This window comes from Mesoplodon bidens (genome assembly GCF_964165515.1).
Source record: "Mesoplodon bidens genome assembly, chromosome: 10".
Lineage (NCBI taxonomy): Eukaryota > Metazoa > Chordata > Mammalia > Artiodactyla > Ziphiidae > Mesoplodon > Mesoplodon bidens.
The window spans coordinates 6101466-6120618 of NC_138172.1; the positions used below are offsets into that span (position 1 = coordinate 6101466).

Below are 19153 nucleotides of genomic sequence, written 5' to 3' on the forward strand. Positions count from 1 at the left end.
GAGGAGCGAGAAGTAGAAGGAAAATGTCAACAGCACCCCCCCCCAACATTTGAAGTTGTTTCATTTGGGGGACCTCGCCGCCTTCACACTGAGCAGCAAGTGGGCGATTCCGGTTTTGGAAACACATTAAATTCTACCTGCCAGTGGATTATTTGTTTTCAGATGAACTTTTAGGGCTTTCTAGATTAGTATCTAACAGTATCTTTTCTTGGAACTTGAAGATACGACAAGTTCTCCTTGGTTGGATATAGTTTTTATAAGCATCTTATAAGATTTCATAAGGAAATCAAAGATTTCCAATTAATATGAAAACCTAGGGGACAGATTTGCAGTAGTCCCTTCAGAAAGCAGTTCTCACATTCCCATATTCTTTGGTTGTGCTGTACACCGTGGCTATGCATTTTTCTGAATATGAAAGAAAAATATGTTTCGACATTAAATACTCTTTTCCATATATGAAATTAGCTGTGTGCCACTCCAGTAAATCTCCAGTAAGTGTTTTAGTGCTGTTTCAAGCTGGTCAGTGTACTTTAAGACTTCAGTTTCAATAGTCTCTTCGTTTTCAGTTGGGGAATGCAAACATCTTTTAATAATAGCTTATGCAAACTATAACTATTGAAATAAGTTTGTACGTAAAAGGACTCCAAAATATCCTGGGTACTGTGAAGAAACCAACATAACTGTATGTTAGCTTGGCATCCATTTAGTGAATGATGACATGTGATAATTTTTTTAGGATTGGTTTATTTTAACATAGGGTAAGTTTCATATGAGTCTGTTTTAAATTACCATTCCAAATTTTTCTTTTATAAATATGCATTATTATTTAAGGTATTTGATAGTTGTTCTTCACAACTCACTTGTTACCCAGAAAATATCTATTGAGTGAATGTCAGTTAATCATGGGTAATGGGAAGCTGTTAGCACAATCCCTGCCACTTAAACACTGGACATCAACATTATTTTACTTAAAGAAAATTTGGTATACTGATTTATTTTCTCCAACAATAAAAATAATCTTATTAGAATATTAAAAGTGTCCACTGAGAGTGGATGTAGAAGGTTAATTAAACTTTGTTAGATCAACCTGTGGAACTTCACATATGGAGTTACACTGCTAACTCAATCTTTATTTTCCCTCTTATATGTTGATAAGTCAGAAAAAACGTAGCTCTCTGGCTTCTTCAATTCATTTTAGTTTCTCAACTTATAAAGAAGCAAAGATCAGCGAGTATTGAGGGAATGATTAGGAAGAAGATGAGGGTGGCCTGTTTTGAAAGGATCAGGTGAAGGTACAGGCTGAAACACTGTCCAGCTCTCTGATCGTCCCTTAAAATGTCCCTTGGACTGGCCTCTTCTTCCCCCTCATGGGTATGGACATTGGTGCCCCGCCCCCGATGCATTGCTGTGCTGTCCCCTGGCTGAGGTGTGTCCATCCGAGCAACTCAGCATCATCAGACCACCCTTCTCTGAAGCTCTTCTTCAGCTGTGTGAGCACTCACAGTGGCTCCGCCCAGTTGTCTGCCATCAGGTCTGAACTCTGCCTGTGCTCAGAGCCCTTTATTATCTGACCCATCGATCTATTTAGCCAGTTACTCTTAACCAACAGAAGAAACGAGCCCTTTGTTCCAGTTAGATTGATCTCACGCACACATGACGACGCCGTTCCTGCTTTCTGCCTTTATGTGTGTAGCTGTCCCCACCTGGAATGCCCATTCCCACCATTTCCAAGTGTCCAAATCCTACCTATTTTTGCAATTCCACTCCTGACTAGATTATTAGAGCTAGAATTGATATCTTCCTCATCTAAAATGTTCATAGCTTCTCTATTTTTCTTTTTACATGTAATGAGTTTATTTTTATCTTGAAATTAATATTTGAAAACTTTCTCCATTTTAGTTCCTAATATGGTAATTATTGATAGATAGAAATTATGTAAGCAAAAGTTCTTTGTGGTCCTCGGTAATTTTTTTTTTTTTTTTGGTAACAGCTTTATTGAGATATGATTCGTATACCATACAGTTCACCCACTTAACGAGCATCTCTTTTGTTTTGGCATTTACGTTCTTCCTTATGATTATTTATCACCGTGACTTAACACTCCTACTAGAACTATGGTTCGTGAGGCAAAGACCAGGTCTCAGACATTTTTGTGTTCCCCTTAGTGCTAGGCATAGTGCTACAAACATACCAGGCACTAAAATGCCTTTGAATGATCCATGTTTCCTCTTTTCTTCTGCCAGTTTTAAATTCCATACCTTCTTCAGGTGGGGACTAGATTCAGCAATTAGCAGCTAGCCTTTAAAATAAGGGGCTGTTATGTCAATTTCCAGGGCGATTCGTCAGGGATGCTAGTTTCACTTAACTATCATCTGGGGATGAGGACTGTCTCAAGAAGAGAACTTGGGTGGCAGCTTTCGGAGCAAAGGATAATGCACTAGGGTTTGCCCCTCGAACTTGCCAGGTGACGGGGAGACGGAAGAGTGTTCGCAGCCTGAGTGAACAGCATGAGCGGTGTAGCCTGGGAGGGGTTCGTTTGCCGGGAAAGAGAGGGGTGAGGCTAGAGGGTTGGGCTGTGGAGGTCTCCACCACCAGGTTGAGAACTGTTAGACTTTATTTCAGCAATCGAATCCATCAGGGACTTTAAACTCTCATGGTGGAAGGCTGGGTGACCATGTTGAAGGACTTTCTGCCAAGGTATGAGGTGATGTGAGAGGGATAATTGAGAGGATGAAGTTAGTGCCAGTAGCTTTTATTTGCCCTAACTGTACAGGCTCCTAACACAGCATTATGTTTATTGAATGCCTAGTGTATTTCAGGAAGTCCCTGATCGTGTCAGGTGTTTTCTTATATTTTTCTTTCACTGTCTTTTATGTAGAAATGCTGCGTGTCCCATGTCAGACCTGTGCCGATTTGTAATCGGCGGGAGGGGGGCGCCATGTTTTGTCCAGCTTAACTCTAGTCTCTTGCAGAACAAATAAAAGGTGCTTAATAAATGAGCAAGAGATTGAGAGGTAGTGACAGCATGCTCACCCCCATATTACTATGAAAGGGAAAAGATTACTTTTTTAGGATAGAGAAATTCTGTGGGCATCACTGTAACCAAGTACTCAAGTTTAGTGGCACCTGCAGTGGGACACAGTGGCATCAGGTGCCTTTGATATGATGCCATGTGCTGTCCACACCACCTCTCATATTCTTGCCGAAAATGTTCACCTCGAATCGAATCATGAGGAAATGATCAGATCACCAAAAATTGTAGGGCAGTTAATTGGTCTCGATTATTTAAATACACCAATGTCACGGAAGAGGAAGAAAGATAGAAAAAGTTCCTTTAGGAAATTAAAGAGATGCAGCTATGCAGCTGCTTCCCACTAGCTGTCTGTTTTGCATTTGGTAGTGTAATATGTCACTGCTACTCTCTCACTTCGTCCCAGCTTACCCTTCCCCCTCCCCGTGTCCTCAAGTCCATTCTCTACGTCTGCGTCTTTATTCCTGTCCTGCCCCTAGTTTCATCAGAACCATTTTTTTATTTTTGCGGTATGCGGGCCTCTCACTGTCGTGGCCTCTCCCGTCGCGGAGCACAGGCTCCGGACACGCAGGCTCAGCCGCCCTGGCTCACGGGCCCAGCCGCCCCGTGGCATGCAGGATCCTCCTGGACCGGGGCACGAACCCGCGTCCCCTGCATCGGCAGGCGGACTCCCAACCACTTCGCCACTAGGGAAGCCACCGAACCATTTTTTTAAATTCCATATATATGTGTGTTAGCATATGCTGTTTGTTTTTCTCTTTCTGACTTACTTCACTCTGTATGACAGACTCTGGGTCCATCTACCTCACTACAAATAACTCAGTTTTGTTTCTTTTTATGGCTGAGTAATATTCCATTGTATATATCTGCCACATCTTCTTTATCCATTCATCTGTCGGTGGACAGTTAGGTTGCTTCCATGTCCTGGCTATTGTAAATAGAGCTGCAGTGAACACTGTGGTACATGTCTCTTTTTGAATTATGGCCTTCTCAGGGTGTATGCCCAGTAGTGGGATTGCTCAATCATACAGTAGCATGCTTTGTGACCACCTAGAGGGGTGGGATAGGGAGGGTGGGAGGGAGGTGCAAGAGGGAAGGGATATGGTGGTATATGTATACATATAGCTGATTCACTTTGTTATACAGCAGAAACTAACACAACATTGTAAAGCAATTATACTCCAGTAAAGGTGTTAAAAAAAAAAAAGACACTGATGAAAGAAATTAAAGATGATACAAACAGATGGGGGATATACCATGTTCTTGGATTGGAAGAATCAGCATTGTGAAAATGACTATACTGCCCAAAGCAATCTACAGATTCAAGGTAATCCCTATCAAACTACCACTGGCATTATTCACAGAACTAGAACCAAAAATTTCAGTTTGTATGGAAACACAAAAGACTCTGAATAGCCAAAGCGATCTTGAGAAAGAAGAATGAGCTGGAGGAGTCAGGCTCGCTGACTTCAGACTATACTACAAAGCTACAGTAATCAAGAGAGTATGGTACTGGCACAAAAACAGGAATATAGATCAATGGAACAGGATAGAAAACCCAGAGATAAACCCACGCACATATGGTCACCTTATCTTTGATAAAGGAGGCAAGAATATAGAATATACAATGGAGAGAAGACAGCCTCTTCAATAAGTGGTGCTGGGAAAACTGGACAGCTACATGTAAAGGAATGAAATTGGAACACTCACTAATACCATACACAAAAATAAACTCAAAATGGATTAAAGACCTAAATGTAAGGCCAGACACTATAAAACTCTTAGAGGAAAACATAGGCAGAACACTCTATGACATAAATCACAGCAAGATCCCTTTTGACCCACCTCCTAGAGAAATGGAAATAAAAACAAAAATAAACAAATGGGACCTAATGAAACTTAAAAGATTTGCATAGCAAAGGCAACCATAAACAAGATGAAAAGACAACCCTCAGAATGGGAGAAAATATTTGCAAATGAAGCAACTGACAAAGGATTAATCTCCAAAATTTATAAGCAGCTAATTCAGCTCAATATCAAAAAAACAAACAACCCAATCCAAAAATGGGCAGAAGACCTAAACAGACATTTCTCCACAGAAGACACACAGATGGCTAAGAAGCACATGCAAAGCTGCTCAACATCACGAATCATTAGAGAAATGCAAATCAAAACTACAATGAGGTATCACCTCACACCAGTCAGAATGGCCATCATCAAAAAATCTACAAACAGTAAATGCTGGAGAGGGTGTGGAGAAATGGGAACCCTCTTGCACTGTTGGTGGGAATGTAAATTCATTCAGCCACTATGGAGAACAGTATAGAGGTTCCGTAAAAAACTAAAAATAGAACAACATATGACCCAGCAATCCCACTACTGGGCAAAAACCCTGAGAAAACCATACTTCAAAAAGAGACATGTACCACAATGTTCATTGCAACACTATTTACAATAATCAGGACATGGAAACAACCTAAGTGTCCATCAACAGATGAATGGATAAAGAAGATGTGGCACATATATACAATGGAATATTACTCAGCCATAAAAAGGAATGAAATTGAGTTATTTGTAGTGAGGTGGATGGACCTAGAGTCTGTCATACAGAGTGAAGTAAGTCAGAATGAGAAAAAGAAATACCGTATGCTAACACATATATGTGGAATCTGAAAAAAAAAAAAGGTTCTGATGAACCTAGGGACAGGACAGGAATAAAGATGCAGACGTAGAGAATGGACTTAAGGACACGGGGAGGGGGAAGGGTAAGCTGGGACGAAGTGAGAGAGTAGCAGTGACATATATACACTACCAAATGTAAAACAGATAGCTAGTGGGAAGCAGCCGCATAGCACAGGGAGATCAGCTTGGTGCTTTGTAACCACCTGGAAGGGTGGGATAGGGAGGGTGGGAGGGAGATGCAAGAGGGAGGGGATATGGGGATATATGTATACATATAGCTGATCCACTTTGTTATGCAGCAGAAAGTAACAGAACATTGTAAAGCAGTTATACTCCAATAAAGATGTTTAAAAAAATATTCCACAAATAAAAAAAAAATAAAATAAAATTAAGAGATGCAGCAACTCCATCGGCCAGTGTGTGATTGGATCCTGGATTCTCTCCACTACCTCCCCCCAAAAGAGTTCAGTTGAGGAAATTTGAACCTGGATTGGGTATTAGATAGTGATGATATATGAACTTTAACATTCTTGGGTGTGATGATGGTTCTGTGTCTGTGAAGGAGAGTGCCTTCACTAGTAGAAGACACTTGAAGTATTTGGGGTATGACATGATGCCTGCCTGCAAGGTACCTTAAAAATTATAAAAATTATAGTTTAAAAGGTGCATGTCTGTAGACAGACGAAATGAATCAAGGGGAAGGGAATGGGATGCTCACTTATTAAACTTTTCGGTGGCTTTAAAATTATTTTAAGAATTGGAGAAAATAAACTTATGTACTTGGGCACTTGGCTCTTTGAGTGATAAGGCTGACAAAATCCTACTTTAACTGGCTCGTTTTACCAGTCTTCACGGTGATTAGGCCCTTGGATCACGTGTGTGCCTGAGTGCCCAGTGCTTCTTTCGCTCTCAGTATTGTGGAGTCTTTGAACTTTGTGTCCTATTTTAATCCTTGGAAAAATCACTCTGGCTTCTGAAACCAGCCCACTGAGCAGCAGTAAGTAGTACAGTGGGTTGCTGCCACTGTGTGGGTGGGCAGAATGGCTTTCTGAGATGTCGGAGTCATGTCCCAGCGACCTGCCGGCTTCCACGCGGGAAGGGCTTTGGAGCTGATGTGAGATCCCGTGTTTGGGGTAGGTTGGCCCATCTGTGGCCTTCAGGAGTTCATATGCCAGTTTATGTATGAATTCTGAGTTGGTTCCTGGGAGCCTCCTCTTATTCCTCCAGGTCTGGACTAGAATATATTGCAGAGAACAAGACTGCCTGTCTGTCTCTTGAGAGAGCAGCAAACACGATGGTACGGCTCAGAAATCTGTAGTTTGGGAGCTGGAGCCGGGCAGACTCCAGCCGGTGGTATCAGAAGAGGTGCTCTTGGGCGGCAGGCCGCCTTGAGATTGCATGTTGAAAGTGGGGATGACTGAATTGGTCAGGAGGGATTCTAGTGGGGGGAAAGGCGTCTGGAAACAAGCAAACGAGGGGAGCCTCTGTGTGTGGGGGGGGGTGGGGAGGGGCGCTAGAGCACCTGGCACTGTGCCAAGTGTCCTGTTTAACCCTTAAGATAGATCTGGGCCTCCGTGTGGGTTCACGTGGTCCTTTTCACACACGTGGAAACAGTCACAGGCAGTCAGGTAGCTGCCCCGAGATCCCCCACTGGCTCTTGGTGGAGCAGGTTTGGAAGGCCACTGACCTGTGCTCCTGGCACTGTGTCTGACTTTCGACTAGTGGGAACTGTGCATGTGCTAACCTCTTGTGAACAGTGGGAGCGACCCTGGAGTAGTTCCTTTGCCCCCATCATTTCATCCTCTGGATGGGAGTCATATCAAAGGCTGGAATTGAACAGATGGTATAGTAACAGATGGCCCGTGCAGGGCTGGGAGCTTCCTGTGCATTTTCACTGGTTCTCACAAAAGAAGCCCTCAAGGTAGATGAAGAAATAGAGGCTCGAGAGAGACGAAGAGACTTTGCCAAGATCACACCTTTGATCCCAAAGCCCACCACGTCTCTCTGCACTGGGCCAGCATGGTCGGGGACACAGAAACGAGTCACGGGGCCGCACTCTGACCACACGCAGGTGGGACAAAGAGGATGGGACCCAGGCAAGCTCGAGAGTAGCCAGGGTGTGAGAAGTCCATTCTAGAGGGTCAGTGTGATGGGACATCAGAGGAAGGAATGTTTAGTTTTCCAGTCTCTCCTTCCACTCCCCAAACTCTCTCTCTTTTTCCTCCTTCAGTGGTCAGTGACTGATTCTTAGGTTCAACCCTCCCAGGGCCTCTGGCCCCGGTCATACCCTCTAGAATTCCCTTAAATTTAAGAATGTTTTGACAGTGCCGATACTAGCCTGTTACCTTAGATGTGTAACCTGTTGCATGCCAAAGGGCTGGAAGAGGGAGTTGCTTAGGGTATTTTTACCCACTTATACAATACATTGAAGAGGTGGTACCTTCCCCAGGTGGCTCTCCTGTTGAAGAGGTCAGGACAGCCTCTTTCTTGCTTCACGTCGTTCAGCGATTCCTTCTGTAAGCTCTACTTGAAAGAAAGTCAAGTCCCCAGCAGAGTGCCTGATTCCAATACCACCTGCAGACACTTTGCTTTCATAATTCTCCTCTTTTTTATTAACAGGAACATGTTACAAAAATAGATTTGCTAGTAAACATAGTGAAGAATTTCTGGTGGGCTTAGAGAGTCTTTCCCATTAAGGAGGGTTCTGTGCACTTGGCATCCAAGGTACTTGAACTGCTCTTATCTCCTTGGGGTTCACAGGTCATGTGTCAGTGCTGGGGCCTCAGACAGGGACATGTGAGGGCGTGTGACTCACTGTACTGATGTTCTAATATCCAGGCAGACACCATACAGTAAAAGCAGGGCTTGTCCTTTGAGACTCAGCTTCTCTGATTTACTCTGAACCCTCTGCAGCTCCCGTCAGAGCCACAGTCTGGGGTTCGAGGACCAAGAACAGAAGCCGGTGTGGTTACTAGGTCTGGCTCAGGAAACCAAGGATGCGAACGGGTGTTCAATCCTATTAAATCCCAGTTATGATTTATGAAGCCAAAACCCAACCTGAGACTGAGATCCGTGGCTCTTCAGCCTGATTATCTCACTGTTAGGTACCTGAAATTTTCTTTAAGCTGAGATGATATATATGTGGTATATATGTATAGATGATATAGATAGTAAGATTAATTTGAGTCCTCTTACTTTGTGATAATTTCACATAGGTTAGTATTACATAATCTATGAAGATACAGTTCAGGTATAAAGTGAACTCAGTAGGGTAAATGAGATTGCACGGATTTTTTTTTTAAACCCTGAGCCCAACACAATTATTTTAAATGATGTAGAACTTGCTAATTCAATGAATAGCAACATATGGATGCGAATATAACAATTTTTAATTTACTTTAAAGTATTTTCAGTTAGTGCTTTTTGATATCAGATTAACCTTTCTCTTCACCTTATTAAAACATCTTAGTGTGTATTTAGAATTATATTGGGAATTACAGACATCTTACCATTTCTTTGGGATTCTCTTTTTACCCTTTCTCCTCTTGCCCCTGGAGAATTACAGGTGTTTAAAACCATTAGGAACTGTCTACACTGTCCACCCCTGGTGCACCGGCAGCTTCGGCACTGTCTGGGAGCAGCCTGGGTGAGACCCTCGCCTGGTCTCCTCGACCCTCCCCTTCACCTGTGCTTTCCAGAGAGAGCCCTGGTCTCTCCTGTGCGTTTGTTCTCGCCGAGACACAGCCTGAGTCTCTCTGCACTCTTCCTGGTACGGAGCCAGGGCTCCCCTTGCTCTCTGTGCCAGCCCACGGGTCTCGTCCCCTCCCGGGCAGGTTCTAATCTGGAAGTGGCCTCCAGACGTTAAGTTGCTTCCATTTCTCCACTTATATGAGGTACCTAGAATAGTCAAATTCATAGAGTCGGAAGGTACATTGGTAGATGCCTGGGGGCGGGGGAATGGGGAGTTAGTGTTTCATGGGGACAGAGTTTCAGTTTAGGAAGGTGGAGATTCAGGAGATTCAGGAGATGGATGTGTGGTGAGAGCTGTACAACAATGTGAATGCACTTAGTGCCACTGAACTCTACAGTTAAATAAGGTTAAAATAGTATGTTTTATATTATGTGACTTTTACCACAATAAAAAAACTTTAAAAAAAATGGCCTCCATCTCGACCAGTCCCACTAGATTAGGTCAGTCAGGATAGACCAAGCGGTGGAAGCTGCTTTAGCCTTTGTGTCAGTGAAGAGCTTTAGCCTTTGTGTCAGACCCAAGTTCCAGCCCTGTCCCTGCCTCCCCTGCTTCCTGCCTTTCTTCCCTCCTTCTTCCCTCCTTAGGTTAGGTAGCTGGGGCTGTGGGATCATAGTACCCCAGCCTGGGGGCTTACACAGCAGCCATCTATTCTCACAGTTTTGGAGGCTGGACTTCGAGATCAAGGTGTCGGCAGGGTTGGTTTCTCCTGAGGCCCCTCCTCTTGGCTCGTAGATGTCCACCTTCATGTTTCCGTGGTCTTTCCTCCGTGTGTGTACTTGTCTGTGTCCTAATCTCCTCTTACAAGGACACTGGTCCTATTGGATTGGGGCCCACCCATAGGACCCTGTCTCTACATACAGTCACATTCTGAGTCCTGGGGCTAGGATTGCAGCATATGGATTTGGGGGGCACAGTTCAGTGCATAAGTCCCCCTTCCCGCCCTCACCCTGCAGCCCTCCTCTTCCTCTCCCTTCCCTTCCACTCTCTTTCCTACTTCCTCCCTTCAAGTGTCTTCTTCCCACTACTTTTCCTTAACCTGTAAAGCATCCTGCACAGCTAGAAAGATGTGAAAGCTGGGAAATCGCAATGACAGGTTTCTCCTTCCAGCCCTTCTATTAATCAGCTTTGTGACTTGAGCTGTTCACCCATTATTATTATTTTCTTTAATATTTATTTGCTGCATCAGGTCTTAGTTGTGGCACGCCGGCTCTTTGTTGCCCCACGGCACGTGGGATCTTAGTTCCCCGACCAGGGGTCAAATTGACATCCTCTGCATTGCAAGATGGATTCTTACCCACTGGACCACCAGGGAAGACCCTTCACCCATTCTTGAAACACTAATTTCCTCGGCTGCAGGATGGGAGTTATTCTTCCTCTCTTCCCTTATAGGACTATAGTCAGGAAAACCCAGAATACCAGCTTGGATTTTTAAATGCTTTTAAAATAAAATATGCTGATATAAGATAGAAGAAAGCTCTGACAAGGTGTAATGTCTACAAGATTATCTGGAGTACTTGAAATTCTAATTAAAACAGTGTGTGTTTTAACTCCACAAGTTTTACTGTGGTGTTGTTATCCTTAATTATATTATTAGCAGTCAGTCATACAGGTTGTGGTTGGTTTTTTTTGTTTTTTTTGTTTTCCTCTCTCAACAATCTCATTGTTGCTCTAAAGAAAAGGTGAGAGCTGCTGAAACCAAGCTCAGTTCGGGGGTCTGGCATAGCCTCCCCTGAGCCCCCGACCCCAGCTGACTGGACAAGAGTGACCTTTAGCTGAGGTTTGGCCTCCAGATGTACAATCGGGCTGCGGGTTTAGAGCCGTGAGTCTAGGGTAACAGTGGGGAGGGCACTTGGTGGGGCACCCCGAGCGGAGGTGGGAGGGGGCTCCGCACTGAGTTGTAGAGTCCATGGAATCCTTGCGCCGCTGGCAGACGCTACGTCACATCTTTTATCTCTGCTGGCTCTCCTGGGTTTCATTGTATTGCCTGACAGCCTTCCTTTTTAGAAAAAAGAAAAAAGTCAAGAATAGCCACAAGTTGGACTGTTTGAAAGAGGTTGACTTCTCTGTCTTCTCCCCAGCTGCTGGTCCGTGAGACAAAGAAGTATTCTTTGAAAGAAAATGAATAGGCCCCGGCTGCCGGGGCTTGGGAGATGGGAGATGGGTTGTGAAATGTAGAGTGCGTTTGTTTTATCAGGTGCTCCCCTGCCAGCAGGGTGATGTCAGTCTGCCGCCGTGGGCTGTGGTCAGACAGGAGAGGGATCCCATTGCTGGGCAGCTGGCTTGGGGGACTGAGCCGTGGTTCTGCTTCTTTGGTTCAGGTTTAGAAACAATAAAAGGGGTGAGGAGGAGAGTAGAACATAAAATCTTGGACACAGCAGAGATTTAAATTGTGGCAGAAAGCTCTCAGTTGGGCAAGGCGTAGAGATTTTTGTGAAAAATCCTTAGAAGTTATAGCAAGAGACCCCTTACTATAGCTGTCCCTTCCCCTTTCCCATAAACACAGACACTGTCATTTCAGCCTTGTGCTGTCTAACCTCCATAAAACAACAATAAATGCCCTTATTTTGATTCATTTCCCCCGAGTCATGCCCGCCTTAAGTGCAGCCACAAATCCCTGTCCGGCCTTTGGCCCACAGAGCTGATGGAGGCGTTGTGATGGGGGTTGAGCCCGGTTCTGACACCGCCCCTGCTTTGTCCCGGGACCCAGCCGTCCCTCTGAAACCGGATCAGTTGTCTCTGCTCCGTGGTGAAGGTCTTAGTCTCCGCCATTCAGCTCAGTAAAAGTCAAGTCTGCGCTTTGTGGACCACATTGCATTTATCTCGGGCTTCAGTTGACTAAGGACAACTTTCTCGTAGCATTGGAATAAGTAAATGATGCCGGAACACTGGGACCGAGAAGGGTGCTTGGTTTTTAACTAAATCTCCTTCAATTATGAGGTGAACTGTGAGTCAGGAGTTCTTAGTTGAACCAGCTTTTGCTCCCACCATGTCAAGGGTGTCCTGTAAAAGTTGACGGTTTCTCTATCAACCACCTTTGGAAGTTGTACCTTATGGACAATGTAGATTTGAGAGCCAAAGGTAGGCCTTCAAGATGAGCTAATGGAACCACTGAATTTTACAAATGAAGAAATCAGGGCTGAAGAGACAGGTGCTGTTTTGAAGGCCCTCCAGCAGGTTCTGTATTGGGTCCAGTCTAAGATGAACCACTGTGTCATGTCCGCCAAAGAAAACCAGTCCTATCAGAATATGCCACTTGATGATAGACAAACTTCAGTTTTAGCTATATTATAATGTAGGAAATAAGGAGTCTTAGAAGCTTTTTTTTTTTTTTTTTTTTTGCATTACGCGGGCCTCTCACTGTTGTGGCCTCTCCCATTGCAGAGCACAGGCTCTGGATGCACAGGCTCAGCGGCCATGGGTCACGGGCCCAGCCGCTCCGCGGCATGTGGGATCTTCCCGGACCGGGGCACGAACCCGTGTCCCCTGCATTGACAGGCGGACTCTCAACCACTGCGCCACCAGGGAAGCCCCTTAGAAGCTTTTAAATATGGCAAGAATGGGATTCTGAAACGAGGCTGCACATTCCTGTGGGTCTCATCCCTCTGCCTTGGTCTCTCTTCTCCGACTCCATTTCTGACTCTGAGAGCAGGATTTTCCTTCTAATATTTCAGCAGAATCATTATATAGCACATCATAAAGCTAAGTGGTTTTCTTTTTTCTTTCTCTCTGTTAAACTTTTTTAAATTGAAATTAATATATGCTGATTCTTGTGAAATCTTGGGCCCAAATCCTTGCTCATCTTCAAAACTGGGAGAAACATTTAAGGAATATTTTTGATCCATATACTAGAACTGCTACCATGACTAAAAACAGCAATTAAGCAAATTTTTTGTATCCATTAGGCATTGTTCTTCAGCATCACATACCTGGATAAGATTATGTTCTGTTAAAAAGGCCAGATATATTTTAAAAGTTGAGCTTCTTTAGTTATAATTGTAACTTAAAAAAAAAGTTAAATTGACAATTGTAGCTAAGCCAACTTGAGAAATTTAAAATACTGGGTTCCTCAGCTCAAACTCCCTCCTCTTGTTTGTTCTTGACAAAGAAAGATCATTTCTCCTTTTTCAATTACCAAACCATTGTGAGATTTAGAATACACATGAGCACAAAAGAAAGAAGTCTTTTATACACCAAGATAAGTTCCTTTTGGTGTGTATTTTTTTTCCTTCCCTGCTTGTGGTCAGGGTCTGTATAAGTTTCATCATTTGTTTTTCTGACAGCGCTTTGCACAGCCTTCGGCATGTAATAGACACTCAAACACAATCTGATTAAAAGCTGAGCTGGAGCTTAATAGGACTCTGATGAATCCAAGTGTCTACATAACCTCAAGCACTTCTGCTTTGATTTGTTTTAACTTGATAAATATTTAGAAAATTATCTGACTGACAGAGAGATATGGCTATAATAACAAAAGGTTTATTTTTATTTCAGGGAAAATTAATGGATGCTTGTTCTTATTTAACAGTTAATTGTAGAAAAACCTGAGAGAGAAAAGGATCTCGTAATACTGGGATCTTCTTTCATCTACTTATAAATACAGCTTTATTGAAATATAATTCACATTACCGTACAATTCACCCATTTAAAGTATACAATTCAGTGGATTTTAGTGTATTCACAGAGCTATGCAACCTTCACCACAATAAATTTTAGAACATTTTCTTATCACCCGCAAGAGAAACCCTGCCCTCAGTAGCAGCCATGTCCCACCCCTCACTTCTCCCAGCCCCCAGCAACCACTAATCTACTTTCTGTCTCTATGCATTTGCCTTTTCTGGACGTTCCATAAAATGGAACCCGATGGTATGTGGGCTTTTGTGCTGGCTTCTTTCACTCAGCTACTGTTTTCTAGGTTCATCCATGTCGTAGCATGAACCAGTACTTCATTCCTTCTTGTAGCTGAGTAACATTCTATCGTATGGATATACCACATTTTTTATATTTGTTCATTGTTGATGGATAGTTGGGTTTTGGGCTATAATGAATAATGCTGCTGTGAACATTCATGTGTAAGTTTTGTGTGAGTATGTGTTTTCATTTCTTTTGGATATATACCTGGGAGAGTAGTTGCTGGGTCTGTGTTTAACCATTTGAGGAACTGCCCCAAGTGGTTTTCCCCAGCGCCCGCACATTTCACATTTGCTCCAGGAGGACACGAGGTTTCTAATCTCTCCACATCCTCATCAACACTTGTCCTCTGTCTTTTCATCCTAGCCCTCCTAGTGGCTGCGAGGTGGTGTCTCATTGTGGTTCTGTTTTGTGTTTCCCTGACGTCTAGCGATGTTGAAGATCTTTCCTTGTGCTTCTTGGCCATTCTCTTCTTTGGAGAAAGTTCTTGTCAGATACTTTCCTTATTTAAAAAAAAAATTATTTATTTATTTATTTATTTATTATTTTTGGCTGTGTTGGGTCTTCGTTTCTGTGCGAGGGCTTTCTCTAGTTGCGGCAAGCGGGGGCCACTCTTCATCGCGGTGCGCGGGCCTCTCACTATCACGGCCTCTCTTGTTGCAGAGCACAGGCTCCAGACGCGCAGGCTCAGTAGTTGTGGCTCACGGGCCCAGTCGCTCCGCGGCATGTGGGATCCTCCCAGACCAGGGCTCGAACCCGTGTGCCCTGCATCGGCAGGCAGATTCTCAACCACTGCACCACCAGGGAAGCCCTACTTTCCTATTTTTAAATCGGGTTATCTTTCTATTGTTGAGTTGTAAGAGTTCTTTATATAAATATATCCTTAAATAGATCTTTAAAAATTCCTTATTCTACATTATCTTTGATCTTTTTTTTTTTTTTTTTTTGCCTTACACGGGCCTCTCCCTGTTGTGGCCTCTCCCGTTGTGGAGCACAGGCTCCGGACGCGCAGGCCCAGCGGCCATGGCTCCCAGGCCCAGCCGCTCCGCGGCACGCGGGATCCTCCCGGACCAGGGCACGAACCCGTGTCCCCTGCATCAGCAGGCGGACTCCCAACCACTGCGCCACCAGGGAAGCCCTATCTTTGATCTTTAACGTACCTCAGAACTCTATAACCTGGGCACCCCTTGCCTCATTTACTCATTGTCAGTGTATACTAACCATCTGCTGCATGGGATATATTGTGCTCTGTGTTCTAAGGATAGAAAATGAATAAAGTGTCCCTTACTTCAAGGGGCACAGAACAAAGTGGGAAGGGAAGGGCCATAGTGATAAATTTCTGTGGGTATTCAGGAAGAGAGATGACTTTGAGATTGAGGAATCAAGGAAGGCAACCTGACGGAGATAGCATTTTAAGTGGCCTTTGCAGGATGTGTGGGATTCAACACAAGAAGATTAGGGGAAGAACCTGAGTAAAGATCTTTAGTTCTCTGTGGAATGGTGACTAGTCTAGTTTAACTTTTAGGGCTGAAATTTTCAGAGCTTAGAAAGAGGAATACTAGGAACACAGATCGGAAACATAGCTGGGACCAGATGTTGACTTTGAATGCTGAAGCAGTCTGGATAGTGTTTTATCAGTGACTGGCAAGCTGCTGGCTGTTTGGGTGAGGATGGGGTGATGTTCTCACAGCGGAGCCTTGGAAGGCTGTGTCTACAGAAGGTGTAGGATGAATTGGGGGTGGTGTGATTGAAGGCAGCGCTGCTGTGTTTCTCTCTTGGAAACTGACACATGCATTAGAAGACAAGAAGGAACTCCTGGGAAAATTATTTAATCCTGTGGTTTCCAAATTTATTTGACCATGGATTCACTTTTTTTTTTTTTTTTACATGTAAGATCTGAGGTACGTACTTTGGGTTTTGATGTCTTAGTTCAGTATTTCACAAGTAATAATTTCATAGTAAATGTTGGTTGGTTGGTTGGTTACTTGATTGATTACAGGACTGTGGACCATAGAATTGGGTCTGAAGGAATATGAGATATTAGCTAGTCTGTCCCCTGGTTGGATGGAGGCCCAGAGCGGGGAAGTACGTGCCCATATTTGCCTGATTCTAAATAAAGGGAGGGTATCCCACAGGTGCCTTGACTCCCAGATCAAATGTACTCCTTGAGCTTCCCTGTTGGTGCAGTGGATAAGAATCTGCCCACCAGTGCAGCAGACACAGGTTCGAGCCCTGGTCTGGGAAGATCCCACATGCAGCGGAGCAGCTAGGCCCATGAGCCACAATTACTGAGCCTGCGCGTCTGGAGCCTGTGCTCAGTAACAAGAGAGGCTGCGATAGTGAGAGGCCCCGCGCACCGCGATGAAGAGTGGCCCCCGCTTGCCACAACTAGAGAAAGCCCTCGCACAGAAACAAAGACCCAACATAGCCGTAAATAAATAAATAAATAAATTTAAAGGGAAAAAAATTATAAAAACAATTTTTAAAAATGTACTCCTCAGTTTTACTAAAATAATTTTAACCATGTTTTGCTACGTACACACTGACAACAGCAAATCCTGCTCTACAATACCCGGCATTGGGCCAGGGCCCTCTCCAGGGGGGCCCGGAGATGAATGAAGGCGTGTAACTGAGCAGACCTGCCTGCCCTTCTAACTGTGGCTCTTTTCCTCCTGCCCCTGGTTCCTTTGTGCTGAGCCGTGTGTGGGGCTTGCAACAGTGTTTAGGAAGGAGGTGTTAGCCTGATAGGCAGAGGGCATGGTTCTTGCTACAGTTAACCTGTTCACGTGTGACCCTGAGTGGGTGACTCCATCTGTCACACGAGGGAATCCAGCACTAACGGCATGCATGTCCCCATCATCTCTAGAGAAGCCCCCCTCCCCCCAGGGGAGGAGGACCACCTGTGGTTCCTTCGTGGGTCCTTTACCCGCCCAGTTACCAATCTCCAGTGTTTTCAGAGGATTCCTGTGGACTTTCTCTGCCAGACACCAGCAGTTCAGTCTCAAGATAAGCAATGCCTCCATTTGATGAACTTAAATGCAAACAAGCCCAAGAACTTGTACAAGGATGGAAATTGGGGAGTGAAGCAGGAATGTTATCCTTACCCCAAGAGTTTTGCTCTTCACGTAACAGTGATTGCTTGTGTAATGAGAGACTCTTTCTTTTTTGGGGGGATTCGACTTCGTTGATGTGGTGGCGATTTTCCATGGCAACTATCATTGCCACACATCTGGCACCTGATGAAATGGCTCCCAAAGCCCGGGGGTCCACACAGAGTGCTCCTCATCCCACTTATCCTGCCAAGGATGTGGAGAAACGCTGGGTGGAGGGTGCGCTGGCGCTGTGCCTTGTGGATGAGGCTTGATTTGCAGTTGTTGGGTTTCTCAGGGTATCACCAGGGCTCCTCCAGAAGTTAACCGGCTTACTGATGCTCTGTGGAGAAGGAGAGAATGAGAAGGGGGGGCAGCTTTCGAAAGGATATTTTCTAATTTATTAAGGTACAGATATTAGCACTGCTGTTTGTTTGTTTAAACCAAAAATGACTTAATAGGTAGTAGAGGTCAACCAAAATCCTACTGAGTCTCTGAGTGTAGCAGGCCAGCATAGGGCTTGTGTTTTAGGTATTTCATTTAAAATGGAAAGTTCCAGTTTGCTCTGGGGCCAAAATCCTGACTGTGGCGGTGTATTATGGGTGACTGTATATTTGCTAGTTTATATCTTGCTGACTAAATTGGCAAAATTTCTATTTTTCCTGGTAAACATTAAGAAGGCATTTTCCCCTCCTTTCCCTAACAAAATCGTATTTGTCGTATGTGTGTGAAGCAAACGGCTGTTAAAACTGTCCACGCATTCTGTGATGATACGAAAATTAGTGGTGGCAAACAAAGATTTCCTTTCTTAGGTACCACAGGCCTCAGATGAAGTCGACTTTATCCTAATGTGACTCTCAAATTGTGACCAAGTGGAAACAAGATTGGTCAGGCCTTAGAGGCCAATATGAAAAGCACAACAGGTTATTATTTGTGAAAATTTTAGGTACTCAGCCCCCCATGACTTAGAAAGCTTGATGTTTTCTCTTAAAGTAACTATTACTCTTGCTTATAAATTTTAGAAAGTATATAATGTAATGAAAGGTTATGCTTGTAATGAAAGGTTATGCTTATTTTAATTCATAACAAGGCACAAAGTTATCTCTTCACACAAAGCCTTTCTAAAACGGGAATGAAAAACAGCAAGATGTCAAATCAGATCAAAATGTGAACTCTGATCTTGAGTGTCTGACTTTGAAAATATTTTGAGAACAGCACACGTGCATTTAGCTGGTGAGAGATTATCCACAGAAACTTAGTGCTGATAATAATCATATTTTTAGCATGCCATTTTTAGTGTACCGTAAGAACAAAATATGTATTTCCCATTAAACAATGTATTTTTGTTTGTTTTAACATTGGGGGCAAACATGTGAACTATTAACCCATAAATTTTCCTCATTCTTAAAAAAAATAACATACCAAAGACATAATAAAAGTGTAACACGCAAGAAAAGTGAGTTTAGTGGTTTAATGAACCCACGGTCAGGTCATCATACTCTTACAGCTATGCAGTTGAATACCCACAAATCAAAAGACCTCTGTTGTTTTCAATTAACTTTTGAGATGGTTTATGTTTGATACTCTCTCTGTCCCCAGTTAGTTTATTGGAACTTTTTATTTTAAACTCTCCCCTAAAAAGTTATTGAAGAAATGGTAGGTATGTGATGTGATGGATGTGTTAGCTCTGGT

At 43.7% G+C, this 19153-nt stretch overlaps 1 protein-coding gene across 3 annotated transcripts in view; it reads left to right on the forward strand.

Annotated features, from left to right (window-relative positions):
• VGLL4 (vestigial like family member 4) overlaps positions 1 to 19153 on the forward strand; it is a 156538-nt gene that overhangs the window by 97784 nt on the left and 39601 nt on the right. The window lies entirely within an intron of this gene.